Genomic DNA, 17,179 nt, shown 5'->3' with positions numbered 1-17,179 from the left:
GTTTCTGCCTTGCTCTGTCATGGATTATTTGCTGCAGAGGAAGCCACAAGGTTGTGAGGACATTTAACCAGGCCTGTTGGGGTCAATGTGGCAAGAAACTAAGCCTCCATCACAAACTTGTTACCAACTGTGTTTTACAGATGTAAAACAAGACTTAATCACCCATTTAGTCATTTATTAAGTACCTGCTATGTCAGGGACTCCTTTATGGTATGGAATTTAGATACGCACCAGACAAAGCCTCTGCCTTTTAAGAACTGATCCTGGGTGAAGATGGCAGATAAACCACAGGCAGTTCATTTAACTCCTTCCCCAATCCCCAAACTCCAAAAATAAGGTAAGTATGGTAAGGTGTTTAAAAAAAAAAAAAGAAACCTAGGAGGGGAGAACAGAAAACAGGAAAATATCAACATTTTAGAAGAAGAGCAAGTGAACAAGTTCTGAGCTAGTAGATCCAGGAAAATGAAACCCCATGCCTGCTGTGTTGGGAAAGATAACAACCAACTGCATTTACACTCTGAAATCCTCAAAAGGCATGAGAAGTAGCAGTACTAGGTACCTCTGACACTGAGGATGGAAGGATGGGGTGGTGCCGAAAAATAAAGAGGAAAGCTATATGAGAAGTAGGTAGAGTCCTAGGTCCTTGTTTAGCTCACATTGCTAAACAACTGACCTTTCATCATCCCTGCATCAATCTGGAGGTTTATTCTCTGGAAAAAGTAAAAGAAAGACTCCTTGGAGGGATGTTAGGCACAGTTGAGGGCACAGAAGTGTACAAAAAACAAGGGATTAAATGACTATAAAAATTAAATGCTGAATGCAGACATTTCCTTGGCCATAACACCCAACTTGGTTTTCAGAATATAAGCAATCAAACTATTACCCTTCAGGCAAGTTTGGAAGACTCATTTTTGGGAACTTGACCAGCCAGGCACAGAGACCTAAGAAGACTATCACTGTAGATTTTCCAACATCAGCCCACTGAAATCACCTTACGATGAAGCTCAAAGTCAAAGGCTCCACTGATGCATTCGAGCTTCTAGTCAGTGTGTTAAATTCCCAGTGAATCATGAGTAGACCATCAAGGATACTAATACCTGAGGAAAGCCTCCAAAATGGAAGAGCTCAAAACAAACACAAAGGAATTTGGAGGAAGCATAAATGTGTGGATAAAAGAAAACTGCGAAGTAAATTATTTTCAGTGAGCTAAGAGAGGATATTTCATCTGTGAAACAAGAACAGTGTGCTATAATAGAAAAACATCCAGGAAATAAAAAAGAACTGTTAGAAATTAAAATAGCAGAAAAGAAAAAGTGAATAGAGGGTTAGACGATGAAGAAATTTCCTAGAAAGGAAAGGGAAACAAAAAGACAATGGATATAGGCTTAAAATGGGTGAGTTTTATGGTATATAAATTAAACCTCACTAAAGGTATAAAAAATGGAGCACTGCTTTCCAATTTGTTTAAGAAAATTATTTTCAATATTGAAATTCTGTTAAACTATCATTTAAGCTTGTTGACAGTATCCAACGTGTAAAGTGTCAAAAAATTTGCCTTGTGTACCCTTTCCTCATGAAACTTCTGGACATTAAAAAAAGGAGAGGGGAGGCAAGAGAAGGGATATTGTAAACAGATCAATATAGGAAAACGGCAAAATTCCCCAGGGAGATGGTGAGGTCTGATCTTAAGAGGACATCTGTGCACCAAATATGAAGGGCATACTGAACCAATCTAAAACAGTGTGAATCAGGAAACAGATTGGATGAAGACTATGATTGAGATTCTTGATGCCATTGTACTGCTTTTCTAATGTAAGGATAGACTGGATAAGCCTGATACACATATATTTATTTAGCCTGGCTTGACCATATGTTGATGAAGTTCTTGCCCTGTTGCCTCAGACTCTTAATCCAAATAAATGTTCTGCTTTGATCTACTTCTCAGAGGACTAATTTAAATATTATAAAAATCAAATGATCTCTTAGAGACTTTATATTTGAACTCAAGACAAAGTTATGAAGCAAGCAATACTAATAATGTGATTAATAAATTGCTTACTGGAAATGTTTTCCTTGCAAAGGAAGCAAATTCAGTGTGAACTTTTGACCACCAGGAAGAATAAATTACAATTATTAAATTCTACAATTACTTATATATTCTGACTATTTCTTCTAGGAGCAAAACAGTGAGTATTTTATAAAAAGATACTTTTTACTGACAAGCACAAGGAAATACTGTTTTACTCTGATGCTTATTTAAAAGTGTCCTGCAGAAATGCTTCATCTTCAAAGATATTCATGGAAAAGGTCCTGATAAGTACTCTAAAATGCAGGTTTCTGATAACTTTAAGATCCTAACACTGAACTGGGGATAAGAATTTCTAAAAATCAATGGAAAACCGATTGTTTCATAAAGTTGCTAACTTATGATGAAACAGAACAAAAATTGTGTAATAGTGAATGAACTCATGAGTTTTTGACTTCATTTAAAATAGTTCCTTAATTTTGTTTTCCAGATTTAAAAGACCCCCTCTTCTCCTCTTTTAAGTTACCTTTGACTTACAGCAATTTGGTAAAGTGTGTATTTGCAACAAAGGTAGGAACACTAACTTTTTCTCCCTACCTGACCCCTCAAGAATTCAGAAACTCTTATTAAATATTCTTATTTTTCATGACAATATATGTATTCAAATAAGAATCTGTTCTTGTAACAGGATGCAACTGGATAAATCCTTGGCTTGGCTTCATAGCTTCAAGTGGTTTTTGAAAGTTCAATCTGAAATTCCTTAAGAAAAGTTCCAGCAAGCAGATATAGAAGATCTTATATGGTTAACCACTATTCTTGATTATTAATGTAAATAATCAGGCAAAGTTTATTGAGATTAGACTTATTTGCAGGCAAATTAGTCTAAATATGGTTATTTTTTATAGAAATGGGGATTATAGAAAAAAATTATGTTTCAATAATATACCTCTGTGGATGTCAGGTTCTACCACTATTAATTATCTTGAATGTTGTGTTTTCTCCTTGTAAACTGGACTGGATCCTGAATTCTAGTTTCCTCCAATAGTTGGCTAGAACTCTTCAAACATTTCCAACTTCCCCCAGATTCTTTTGACTTGGAATCACTATAAAACTAAAACTGCCCCTTTCCCAAAGCCATGCAAGCTAAAGCTTGACAACTTGATATAAACTTCATAGAAATCGCAACATGACCTCCAATGAGTTCTACACAAGGGTATAAAGGGCATATAAAAGTGTAGGCAAAGGGTCTGTTTGTGTTTATACAGAGGATCAAAGCCTAATTGGGCTACCCCAAAAATGAACTAAGATACGATATGAAAAAGAACTTCCAACATCAGCACTGTCTGGAAGACTCATGCCAGAAGATGATCATCAAAAAACCCCAACAAAGATCCACGCACTGCTACAGCTGTAGATGCACTCATCCCACCAGTACCTGGACTTGCCATGGGATGAAGAAGGAGATATCTAAGCTGGCCTGTGCGTACAGTAAAACAACAAATTTGACTGGATCTATACTGTTGGAACTCAACCAAGAATTAGAAGAAGTGCAAATTGTAGCGCTCCAAAATCTTACAACTACAGACTATTTACTGTTAAAAGAACATATCAGATGTGAACAGTCCCCAGGAATGGGTTGTTTTGTCTGATTTCTCTCAGACTGTTCAAGTTCAGTTGGACAATATCCACCATATCATAGATAAGTTTTCACAAATGCCTAAGGTGCCTAACTGGTTTTCTTGGTTTCACTGGAGATGGCTGGTAATTACAGGTATGCTTTGGTTACGTAATTGTACTCCTATTATGTTAATGTGTGTGCGCAATTTAATTAGTAGTTTAAAACCTATACATGCTGAAGTTACTCTACAAGAAGATATGTCAAAGAAATAATCAATCTTCCCATGTTTTCTTCCGCCTGCTACTTCTATAGCTTTTCTTCTTCCTTCCTAATTACAACCCTTAAATAGAATTCGTGCCTCATATCAAATTTACCGAGTATCATAATTCTTCCAAGTGGTAAAGACACCTCAAGACAAATGCTGGGCATAGAAGCCACAGGGCATAAATCTGCAAAGAAGTAAAAAGCTAACCTTTTCAAACAATAAGGCTTCTCTCTCACTTACCAACTTTACATTTCCCTGTATGGCCCCAGAAGATGACTGGTTAGCCAGAGACGGGTAAGATTCCTCAAGGGAGGAACAACCTAAGACAGGCACAGTCGCAGGGGGGCCATCAGGTGAGAAATTGGGGATCAACAGAGGTGAGGCTTAGAACCTCACCCCCCCTGTTCTGAGAGAAATCCTCTGCATACGTGGATGTCTTATTGCCCTTGTCTAGCTTGGATTAACACATAGTCTACAGGCACACACCTGATCATCTACATTTGCTCTCTTACAACACTAAACTATGTTTTCTACCTTTATCTTGCATCTACCTACCACTTCAGCATTTTATTTAAAATAATAATAATAGAGAAATGTGGTATCCACATATAAATCAAGTATAAAAATCAAATGAGTATTCATATTTGAACTGTTTATAGTTCATAATGCATGAGCAAAACCAAAAGTTTCTGTGATGACTGCCCTTGTACTGTTCACCATGCAACTTATTCACTAAGTAAGAATTTGTTCTCCATGTAAGAACTTGTTCGTTATGCTTCAGAAGACTGGAGACTGACGAAAATTAGGCTTGGGGTGGATTAATGATTGTGCATTGAGCATTGACTCCCCTATAAAGAATTTTATTTTTATTAACAACCATTTGATCAATAAATATGAGAGATGCCCTAACAAAAAAAAAAAAAAAAAAAAAAAGTACACACTTCCAATTGTAAAATAAATAAGTAACCGGGATGTAATGTATAGCATAAGGAATATAGTCAAAATATTTTAACAACTTGGTATGGTGATAGCTGGTACCTAGAATTATCATGTATATAAATGTTGAATCACTGTGTTGTACACCTGAAACTAATGTAATGTAATACTGTGTGTCAACTACCCTTCAATAAAAAATAATTAACTACAAAAAAAAAAAAAAAAGAAATCACCACAACAGCTCATGTGTGAATAATCTTCATGCCTGTTGCTATGTGGCTACTCAGAAAGATCACCAGAGATAGTCAAACCACACATTAGGAAATTGTGATTGCCACTGCTTGCCTTCACTTCATCTGAAGATGCTAGAACTGACACCTATCTTCTCAACTGTCTGCTCTCCAAACTCAGAAACTGAATTGTAATCTGCTCTATTAACCTTCGTTTTTATTTTGTTTCCATTAAAATGCCTCTTATTAAATTACCTGATTACTCATATCGCACAGTGGCAGCTCACCTACAACACTGCCTCCTGAAGAAAAACCTCATTTTCATACCGTCATCATGAGCATATGTGATTGCTAATGCATCATGTGCCTATGTAAATAGCTTTTTTTTTTAAAAAAGGGAAGCCACTCGATTCATTTAGTTGGTTTAAATTTTGGCTCCTGGGGAATCTCTGCTCTGGGGACTAATCCATGGCTATTGTTCTTACAGTCATCATGTCAACCTCTGTAGTGCACTGTATACTTTTGAGGGTTTTAACTGCCTGTTGGCACCCACTCACAGACCAAATGGTATCCACCAGGATCAGACAACTGGACGAATTCAATAATAAACACATAAATGATGAAGACAGTGACTGCACAGCCTTCCGGCCTAGCCACTCAACTAATAAAACAGCAAATATTCTTAGCCTGATGAGAGAATGACAAAAAGGGAGGGCCTGTTAAAATCAAACACAGAGATCAGCCTTGAAAATTCTCTGAGCAGACAAAACCAGTTTAGTCATACAAACAAAGCTTACTTTAGCTTATTTTGCAAGACATACTTGATCCAGGTCATTTCTTGCTTATCCCTCTGGAAATCATAGGCAATACTTGAACTGTTTGCCAAGGTTCAGTGAGATAACTATATCATTTAAGGAAATTCTAATATTATAACCAATCACTGTGAAGAATAAATACTCACTGCTTTTTCACTACATAAGCTACCTTCTAACAATATACCCCAGAGCTTCATTCCTTGTTTTGGTTTGAGAGCTCCTGGTTTGTGAACTGTCTTTTTGGTGTGTGCACAACAAATTTTTACTAATGACTACTTTGTGATTCATTGGTTTTACTTCTGTTACTTCTGGACTTTTGACAACATATCAACTATTTAACATAAATATTAAATATACACTATGTAACCTTTAGAAAGAGAAAGTCACTTTAGAGAGAAAGGTTAGGGATTTTCTCTCTCTAAACTTCACTTGAGGGTATCACCTAACTCACACAACTGTGGCAGAATTTACATGAGATAATGTAAAACGCACAGCACTCTATCTCCTACACAATGAGTGGTAAACAAAAATATCTCAAGGGAGATCAACTAATAAACACCAGACTCATTGTGATGCTCTTAAATGCGTGAATTACAATAATAAAATGCAAGTTGCAAATGAATATGGCTTAAACACAGGCTAAATTTTAAAAATACTCCACATTTCATCAAATCTAAGGTGCCAATAGTGGTGAGGTGCATCAATAATATATTATGTATCCTAAAAAAGAAACTTGACAATTAAACTGTGACAGATCATCAGCTCTAAGACACCTCCCAATTTCAAAGATGATGAAATGTGAAAAACAATTTTTGTTGGAGTCTTAGGTTGGTAAAATACAGTTAAGTTTAATTACATAGTTGAGAGTTAGGATGTTGAATACCACGAAAACAACCAATTTGACAAAAAGACAAAGTCACATAATTAGAATTAAATTGTTTTCTTCCTCAGAGTATTCTTCCATGCTTATCTCCACCACCAATTTCACCTAGTGGGAATCTGTCACTTCCTCAGAGAAATGCTCCTTAAACACTGAGACTAGAATCCTTTGTTACATGCTCCCATTGCACTCAGTACTTCTCCTCTGTAGTGCTCCTTATAGTTAATACCACTCTTCTCCAGTAGAATTCAAGTTCAATAAGGGCTGTTTTGTTTGGTGCAATATACCAAGCACAAGGGTTGCAAAATCAAAATCACACAGACAAAAAAAGTAAATAAGCAAGTAAGGTGGTCAGTGCAGTATTTTTACTCATTTTTTTACACAGCAATACTATGTTTATTAGCAATTTAAAAATAACCCATTAAAAGAATTTTAGGCTTTATTTTAATTACATTAAGATACCATAAATCTTTCTTTAAAAAATACTATCTTCTCATTTCTTTGCTTCATAACAGCACCATGAGTTATCCAAACACTTTGTTCACACAAACATACTCTCACATTTTTCTTAAAACATGCAGCCTTTTAGGTCTGTTTTCTCCTTACCCCAACCAACCTATTCCATTCCTCTTCCTTCTTTCTTCCTAAAAAGCACTATCCTGAAATTGGTGTGTATTTGTCTATGTTTTGATAATTTTACTGCATTTGTATGTACCAAGTATACACTTTTGTTCTGTTTTAAATTTATATAAATAACATAATCTTTTGGTATTTGTTCTCCCCGACAACACTGTTTTCAATAATAATCCATGTTGATACATGTAGATCTGGTTCATTCATTTAAAGGTTATACAGCACACATTACATAACAATTCATTCAGAAAGTTTACTCATTCTGCCTTTTGATAGAAATTAGGCTGTTTCTAATGTTCTGCTATTGCAAATAATGCCTTAGGCACATATGCAAGATATTGCTATGGGTTATAGGTTTTAAGATATACGCAATTTAATCTTTTCTAGGTATTGAAAACTTAATTTTTATAAACCTGATGAGAGTGAAATAGTATCTTATTGTATTCATTTGCATTTTCCTGGTTACTCATAAATTTGAGAATCTGATTTTCATTTATCGGCCATTTGGGTTTCCTTTGTGAACTACCTACCTGCTTTTCTATTGATCTGTTCTAAGACTTTGTAAAGTTCTTGGTTATATGTGCTACAAATATCTTCTTAGCAATGTTAACTTTGCTTATGGTATCTTTCATAATATACAAGTTTCAAATTTTTATGTAGCCAAGTTTATCAGTATTTTATTCTATGATTCATACATTTTATGTTCAACATTAGAGATTTTCTATATTTTTCTAAAATAATTTAAAATTTTTGCTTTTCACATTTAGGATTGTGATCTACCTAGAAACAAATTTTGGAATTTATGTGAGATGGGTCTAATTTATATTTTTCATATAGTTAACTGTATAAATAACATTTATTAAATATTCTACTCTTTCCTCACCATAAATTAAGTATTCGAAATACCAACTTGACATTTACAAAGTTTCCATATACACATGTGGCTTATTTCTAGGTTCTCTATTCTGCTTCATTAATCTGTCTTGTCTCTGCACTGAAAGCAGTGTGGTACAGTGATTGTTCTAGTTTTAAAATAAAGAGGGCAATTCTTCCTATATTCCTTAAAATTATACTGGCTTTTCTTGGTCATTTATTTTTCCACATAAATCTTAATATTGAGTTATCAAGTTTCATCATATACCTTATTGGAATTTTACTTAAAATTGCATTTATAGATTAATTTTGGGAGGAATGACATCAAGGTGAGTCTTCTCAATGAGCCTGATATATTTCATCCATTTAGGTTTCTCTACTTCTTTCACAATAGTTTTACGTTTGAGAGACCTCTTAGACATCTTTTATTCCTCTGTACCTCCTTTTCAATCTGAATTGTTGATCTCATTTTATTTGTTAAAGCTCAGCTAAGGCATCACTTATTTCTACAACTATTTTTATAAATTTCAAGGCTCATGTGGATGCTCCATGCTCCTCCTCTGCTTTTATTTTTATTCATTTTTTGTTTAATATGACCAAGAATTGTGGTCTGCATGGAGGGTATATACACTGGTGAATAGGATGGTAGAATGAATAGTCGCTAGCTTCATGGAGATTTCATTTTCATAGGAATCACAGAATAATAAATACTTATAATTCAGGGTGACACATGCTACTACAGGAGAAGTACACTGTGCTATGGGAATACATAAGAGAAATACCTAACTCAGATTTGGGCATGGCTGGATGGGGGTGGGGGGGGTGGGGAGAAGGGTGTCAAATACTGCTTCTCAAGGAAGTAACATGTAGACTGAAACCTGTAAGAAGAACAGAAGTTAGCAAATACAATAGTGACTAAATATCATAGTACTGACATCCTTGTTTTACTCTTGATTTTACTGGGACAGATCCTACTGCTTAACTGTGAAACCATCTATTCTCCGAATGTTCCTCCCTTGGCTTCTATGATACCATTTTTGGCTCTTGTCTGCCTGTGATAATCATTAATTGCTCACTGGTCCTTTTTCATTCCTTAAATGCTAGTATTCCCCATGGCTTTATTCTCCTCATTTTTGTTTTAAATCTAAACACTGTTCCTAAAGAAGTTTTTCCCTTTTTACAGTTTCAAATATAAACTTATATACTGAGGAGTCCCAAAACTTTTACTTTTGGCTCCCACCACTACAGATTTTCACATCTGCATTTCCAACCACCTACTAGATATCTCTATCCATATGTTCTAGAGAATCCTCAAGAATTGAACATATTAACATTTTATCTATTTACACACGGTGTATACCATGAACTAACCAGCAATAGCAAATCTACCTTTCATATTCAACTGACAGAACTGCCATTCATACCTGGTATGAATGAATCATTACTCTGAATGTATGTTGCCAAGTATGTTCTTCTAGGAAACTAGTTTATAATATAACATAGTTGCTGAGCCTGAAGGGTTGGAAACTTATGAAGGTTGCTTCAAAGATTGAAAAATCTCAGAATTTTGCAGGCCAGGTATGAGGATTTTTTTAGTGTATGTGTGTTTTTCTTAGCATGTCAATTTGGCTAGGCTATTAGTTGCCAGTTAGTCAAACACTAATTTAGGTGTTGCTGTGAACGTGTTTTATAGTTGTAATTAAAGTTGACTTTAGGTAAAGGACATTATCCTGGATAATTTAATTATCCTGGGTAGGCCTCATCCAGTCAGTTAAAAGGCCTTAAAAGCAGGGCTGAGGCTTCTCCAGAAGACAGAAAGAGAGAGAGAGAGAGAGAAAATAAATCCCACCTATGAACAGCAGCTTTAGTCCTTGCCCATGAGTTCTAACCTGCCCTTCCTGACAGCCTGCCTTAAGAATTTCAGACTTGCTGATCTAGCCCCTACAACTGTGAAGGCAGATCTCTATCTCCTATCGGTTCTGCTTCTCTGATGGAAACTGGCAGATACACTAGGTTTGTAGTTTATTTCTAAAAACAATTACTTCAAAAACTTAGTAAACCTGGTCTACTCATTTCATAATCATTTCTATGAGCCAGTAACTATACCCAGTTTTTTCCTGGATATAGCTGTTAAACCTATTTTTTAAACTTATTCCTTATAATATGTTCCTTCCTCTCCATCCCACATTAGACCATCACCATCTCTTACCTGAACTAGTGATTGAAAAAGCCTCCTAACTGGCTTCTCAGATTAGCTTTTTGTCCTCTATCTATTCTCCACACTGCTGCCAGGGGTCTCTTTCTGGAAAACAAATATGATCATGTCACTATCCTTCTTAAAAACTTTTGAAGTCTCCCTACCTACAGGATTGAGATAAATTTGTTTTCTCTTTTATTAATTTTTGTTTTTAACTCTTATTTCCTTCTATTTGCTTTGCATTTGGTTTTCTTTTATTTTACAGCTTGTCAAGATGAATGCTTAGGTCACTGATGTTTTTTTCCTTTTCTAATAGACATTTAAGGTCTTATATTCTCCCTAAGCATTGCTTTAACTAATCATACCAGTTCAGATATGTATTATTTTAATTACCCTTCAGTTCAAAATTTCTGAAATTTTCTTTGTGATTTTGTTGACCAATAGTTTATTTATAAATCATTTCTTAATAAAATCCAAGCTGGACTTTCAGTTCCAGTAGGAAAATAGCAGCAATTTAATCCCAAATTTTCTCACTTCCTCCTAGAACTCAAAACAGAGCAATGAAGAGAATGTTTAAAAATATAAAACCTCTACATATTCAGTGAACCTAGAAGACAATAAAAACCAGAAAATGTGAAATTATAAGTAAATATGGCCCAAAGTACTTGGGACTAGTAGAACCTCTGCACGGGAGAATGATATGAAGTATGAAAGAAGCCAAGTAGAGGAACAGCACATTTTCGCTGCCAGAGAGAGTCCCATCCTCACTGACAATTACAATGTTTAGAATTGAGTTTGAATGAGGGAATCTCAGAAGAAGCAGAGAAAGGAGGTGTAGAAGTGTCATGAGAGTGAGTGGAGGGGGCATCTAGAAATGACAGATCTCAGATATGACTACTCTTCTAAAACCAAAGTGTGTACTTTTCTTCTGTAATTTTAAGCTTACAGAAAAGTTAAAAGAATAGCACAAAGAACTTTTATATAACCTTCACAATTGTTAATATTAGAGTCAGGATCTTTATGAGCTGTATCCCTTGGTAGCAGAAACTTAGTAAGGGCTTGGTGGAACTTATGGCTGGTAGTTCATATCTCTTAAACATGTAAATTAGTGGGAGGCAAAAGAGACGCGGCTATATTTTGAAGAAAGAATCTATCAGGACAACAGAGGACAGATGACTTGAGGAGAGAAACCAGGAAAACTACTTTGCTTCTAGTGTCCTGTACCACCTTCCCTTCCCACTCCACTCTCTTCTAACAGGTGGTTTGGGAAAACTCAACTCATTCAAATACGAATAAAAAAAAGTGGTAAGTATCCATATCAAGATATTATTAAAAAAAAAAAAGAAAAAAGCAATATCATTGACAAAGAAAACTCAACAGAAAATATCACGAAGTAGGTGAAAATTATAACACTACTTTTTAACATGAATTCAAAAATTCATAATGCAGCTATCAAGAAAGACCTCATATCAAAAATTTAAGAACTTAGGGAAGACAGCTAGTCAACAGGAGGAAGTAAAATAAGTGTTGCAGAACTCATGAAAGAAATGGAAGAAAAGATTTTTAAAAATAAAAAATTATGAACACGTGGTAAAAATTACACCACAAAAGGCACAGTAAGGAACAAATAGGATAAAAAATGTTAAAAAGGAAATAAAATGATAGATTTTTAAAAAAGGGCTTGAACCTACATTTCAAAGGAAACTTGTTTTAAATAAAACTGCCTCCAAATGGTCAACACTGAGGAAAAATCTAGTAAAGTAACTGTAAAAAAAAAAATTTGGGGAACCAAACCAAAAAAGCAAATCTCTTCTAGGGAAAAGAAAATCAAGCTGACATCATACTTCTCTATTGAATATTCAATGTCAGAAAATACCTCTAAGATACGTAAGAAAGTATGAGTCAGTAATTTTATGTCTAGCCAAATAGTCCTTCAGGAATAAGGCTACAGATAAATGGTTTCTGATATGCAAAAACTCAGCTCTTATTCATATGAAACCTTCTTGAAGAAACAACTTGAGTACACACTATAATCAAGACATAACAGGAAAAATTTCAGTGAAAGAACTGGTAGTTGGCAACAATACACTTAATCGTATATTTAAGATGAAAACAATGGACATTTAGGTGAAAGAATGGAATGCAACCGTTATACTCTAACAATGAAGGAATAGTAATATATACAAATAAATGAATGATAGGAGTAGAAAACATAAAAAGTAAAATAAACTCACTGATTGCACCCTATAGTAAGAGATAGGAGTCAAAGTTGAAAGTCAAGCACTAAAAATTTAAACAAAATTATAAAGAACACTAATATAATGCTATAAAACTAGTGGCTAAAACTAGTTAATAAAGGAGAGGGAAGAAGGGAAGAAAAAGAATAAAGCTAATATAATTGTTACTCATTAAGAAAAAAAAACCCACTTTAAAAAAAGAGAAAGATAAGGATTATAAAAAAGTCTAAGCATGATGGTAACTGCTAGTAGCAAAAAAAAAACTTCCTAATATCAGAATCAGTATTTAAAAAGCACAGAAACAGACCACTTAAAGTTTCAAAGACATATATATAGCTGACCTTTACACAATGTAGGGGTTAGGGCCTCTGATCTCCTGGTGCAGTCGAAAATCCCATATAACTCCATATAACTTTTAACTCCCTGAAAACTACAAATAGCCTATTGTTTACTGGAAGCCTTACTAATAACATAAATAGACAATTAAAATATATTTTGTACATATATCATATACTGTATTCTTATAATAAATTAAGCTAGGGAAAAGAAAATGCTTTTTCAAATTGCCACAAATCTCCAAACATTTTCCAATGTTACTTATTGAAAAAAATTCACATATAAGTAGACTCCCATAGCTTAAATTGTGTTGTTCAAGGGTCGAATATAATCAGAAAATACAACATAAAATAATGTGACACAATTAAGACCAAACATTTACATCCTTATCTGTCTTAACTCATTAACAGAAAAAAAGCTTTAGACTGACTCACAAACCAAAACCATTCTATGCTATTGCCAAGATGTATCTATGATTCAGAAAGTATAGAAAAAGTTAAAGGAAAGGAAAAATTAATAGATAGGATAAGGCTCACAAAAACATGGAGTATAATCCTTTTATTAGACAATGTAGATTTTTGGCTCAAAGTATAAAAAGAAAGTCACTTTATCATTGATAAAGAGTACAATTCACAATGAGGAAAACAATGAATATATATGTGCTCCCAATAATATAGCAGCAACATTAGAAAAGCAGAAATTACAGGAGATATAAGGAGGAATAGAAATAGAAATACAGTAATAGTAGGAAATGTAAATTTATTTCTTTCAGTGTGAGAGAATAATTAAATAAAAATAAATAAGGAAAGAAATGATCTGAACAACATAATAAAAATGGTAGCACACATGGATATTCATTTAACTCTACCCTTCAATTGAATATACCTTATTTTCAAATAACTTTCACAAAAATTGACTGTATTAAGCTATACAAAATATGTCATCAAATTCTAAGAGCAGAAATACAAAACCACATTCTCTAATTAATAAGATGAAACAGAAATTTATAACAAAGTCAGAAAATAATAAAATCTTTAATTTGAAAATTTAAAAAGTCTTTCAAACAGTACTTGACTAAGAGGGGAAATACAAATGAAGTTTTTGGTGTTTCTAGAAAATAATATAATAAAAGTACTACACACACATTACAAACTTTAGAATATAGCTGAAACTGATCAGGAGAAAATTGTTTTAAATATTTTTATCAATAAGAAAAAAATGATAGTACATGAACTACTAATATAGCTCAAAAATTTAGAAAACCAACTAAATTAACTGAAGAGAAGTAGAGCAAAAAATTTAAAAAGCTAAAAATAAAAATTAGGAGTCAGAAAACAGAAACCAGAGAGCTAAAAAAGATTTTTTCCTTTCAAAAGCTCTTTTGCTGGGGGAGAAAAAAATAAACCAGTTGATTAAGTTACCACCTCTCCTAATCAAGAGTAAAAAAGGACAAAGCACAAATACACAAAATAAGAAATGGGGGAACCACAGAAATAAGACAAAATTAAAAAAAATAAGAAACTACTTTGTAAAAGTCTATATAAATAAACATAGATAAAATAATTTTCTAGTAAGCTATAGCTTGCCAAAACTGAAAACCCAGAGAGCCTAAACAAGACTAATATTCACAAAATAAAAGGAAGAAGTTTTAAAAGATCCACCAAACAAATCAAAACACATCAGGCCAAAAACATTTTACAAAGGAATTCTACTAAATCTTAAAAGGGCTGATAATTTTAATACTATTTAAAAACTAGTGTACATTTTGGGAAAAAGAAAACTTCCAAATGTTTTATAAAACTTAACACTAGTGCCACACCTTGAAAAAGACTGCACAAAAAAGGAGAAGACTGCAGATCAGATCAATCTTACTTTTGCATTTTGATTAAAAAGGTAAAGTATTAGCAAACAGAACACAGAAGAACATTAAAGGAACCCAGAAATTCAAGTTTGGCTCAAGGTTGGTTGTTAAAAAGAAGAAAAATATCATATTAACACAAGCTCTATTGATGCTAAAAAGACACCTGACAAAATTCAACATCCATTCTTGATTAAAAGTACTTAATAAACTAGGAATCAAGAAATGTTCCTATACATAATACATAAATATATGTATACATCATACTTAATGCAGAGACATTAGAAGCACTCCTTCTTAAATAAGGATTAAAAAGAGGATGCCCCCTAATCACTACTGCTTAACATTGTCCTAATTAGTCAATATAATCTGATAAGAAATAATTAAATTTTAAAGGGAGGGATAAACCTTTCACTATCTATAGTGATATATATGATTACATATTATAACCTAGAAATTCTGTGAAAATCACTTATAAAACTATTATAAACAATAATGGAATTCAAAAGGCAGAGAGAAAAAAGTTAGTATGTAGAAATCAAAAGCCTTTATGTACACAAACAATAGCTAGTTAGGATCTATAAACCATTTAATAGTAAAAAGGGGAAGAAAGTATACAAGAGTTACAATAATGTATGTGCAAATTTTACATGAAGAAAACTTTAAAATACTTCTGAAGAAACAAAAGCAATCTTACAAGGGGAAAGGTATAGTATTTTCTTGGACAGAAAGACTTAGTATCTTAAAAGATGCCAATTTATCTTCATTTATAAATATAATTAGATCTCAATAAAAGTAACAGCCCATCCTTCCATACCCATAGGATCAAGACAAGGTGTTTCTAAAGCTTACATGGTAAAATAAATAAGAATGGCCTAGAAAACCCTGAAGAGAAAAATGAGACCAGTACTATAATGTATCAAAAGTCATGAAATAAATGATTGACCAATACATGTAAATGTTTGTGTGTGTATATGTACACACACACACACATACACAAACATACTAAAAAAGAGATAAAAAAAGAGATAAATTTCTACATGGCAAAAAGACAAAACAAAAATAAGATCATAATCAAAGTCAGAAGATATATAACAACCTAGGGATATTATCTGCAGTTCATATAACAAAGGGCTAACCTCTTTTAGAAAGTTCTCTCAGTAAATGGAAAGACCAAAAGTCCAACAGAAAAAAAAAAAAGAGCACAGGATAGAAAGTTAATAAAAAAAGATATAAGGTGGCCCTTACATATATGAAAAGATGGCCAAATGCAAAATAAAGAGACTATTTCTTGCAAATCTGATTTACAAAAATCTAGAAAATCTAGAGTTTGACACCTATAGAGGCAAAGGTGTAAGGAGACAGCCTCATTAACTGATGCACAATGTTTACAACATCTAGGGAGGGTAATGTGGCAATAATGACCAAAATTACAAATACATTTGTTCTTGACCCATCAATCTCACCTCCTGGGATCCATCTTAAGGATAGGTCTATATATATATACATATGAAATGATGTTCTGAAATGGCAAATAATTAAAAACAGTCCTAGTATACACCTAAAGGTGACTTCTGAAATATATCCCCAATGACATATCCCTCCAATGGTTGAGGCAGCTGAAAATAATGAGGAAACTATGTACTACTGATCTGGAAATATCCAGGGATCCTTGAAGATATAGCTGATTCCAGATACAGGGCAGGAAATAACACAATGAGCTTGGAACATCCTGCTGTGCCAGAAAGCAAAAAAAGCATCAAAGAACTAAGGAATTATCAACAGGACATTGTAATATTCCACATAAGAATTCTATCTAATGTAAAAGGAATAACTGAATTAGAAAACATACCAATTAGTGATCCCTCATAAAATAATTTGGGTAATAATAATCAATGAATGGAGTTGTTAGTTATTGAAAGGTTGGGAAATTTACAAATAGAGAGATCAGGCCTACTGATTTCTGAACCTACTGATCAATCTTAGTATCACCAAAGTTGGGACCACTAGATACTGTGTGTCTCCTAATACAATATAGTATGAAGCACTTATGAACTATTCTGAACCAGAATTCAATCGAGCTTTTAGGTACAACTTCCATTTTTGGGAAATAAAGGGGATAGAGGTACAAGGTTAGAAACACCACAAGAAGACAAAAGACTAAATTTTTGGATATTCTACAGGACAAGTGACAGTTTCTGCAACAAGTCAACGGAATGAACAAAAGGGAAAAACAAAATAAAACAAGTGGAAAGGAAATGGGATTACTACATTT

The 17,179-nt window shown here is 33.5% G+C and overlaps 1 protein-coding gene across 2 annotated transcripts in view; it reads right to left on the bottom strand.

Annotated features, from left to right (window-relative positions):
* AGO3 (argonaute RISC catalytic component 3) overlaps window positions 1-17,179 on the bottom strand; it is a 156,218-nt gene that overhangs the window by 97,205 nt on the left and 41,834 nt on the right. The window lies entirely within an intron of this gene.

The sequence above is a fragment of the Manis pentadactyla genome, chromosome 4 (assembly GCF_030020395.1).
Source record: "Manis pentadactyla isolate mManPen7 chromosome 4, mManPen7.hap1, whole genome shotgun sequence".
In the NCBI taxonomy this organism is placed as follows: domain Eukaryota; kingdom Metazoa; phylum Chordata; class Mammalia; order Pholidota; family Manidae; genus Manis; species Manis pentadactyla.
Note: the sequence above shows the minus strand (reverse complement) of the source record. Positions and strands in the feature narration are given on the sequence as shown.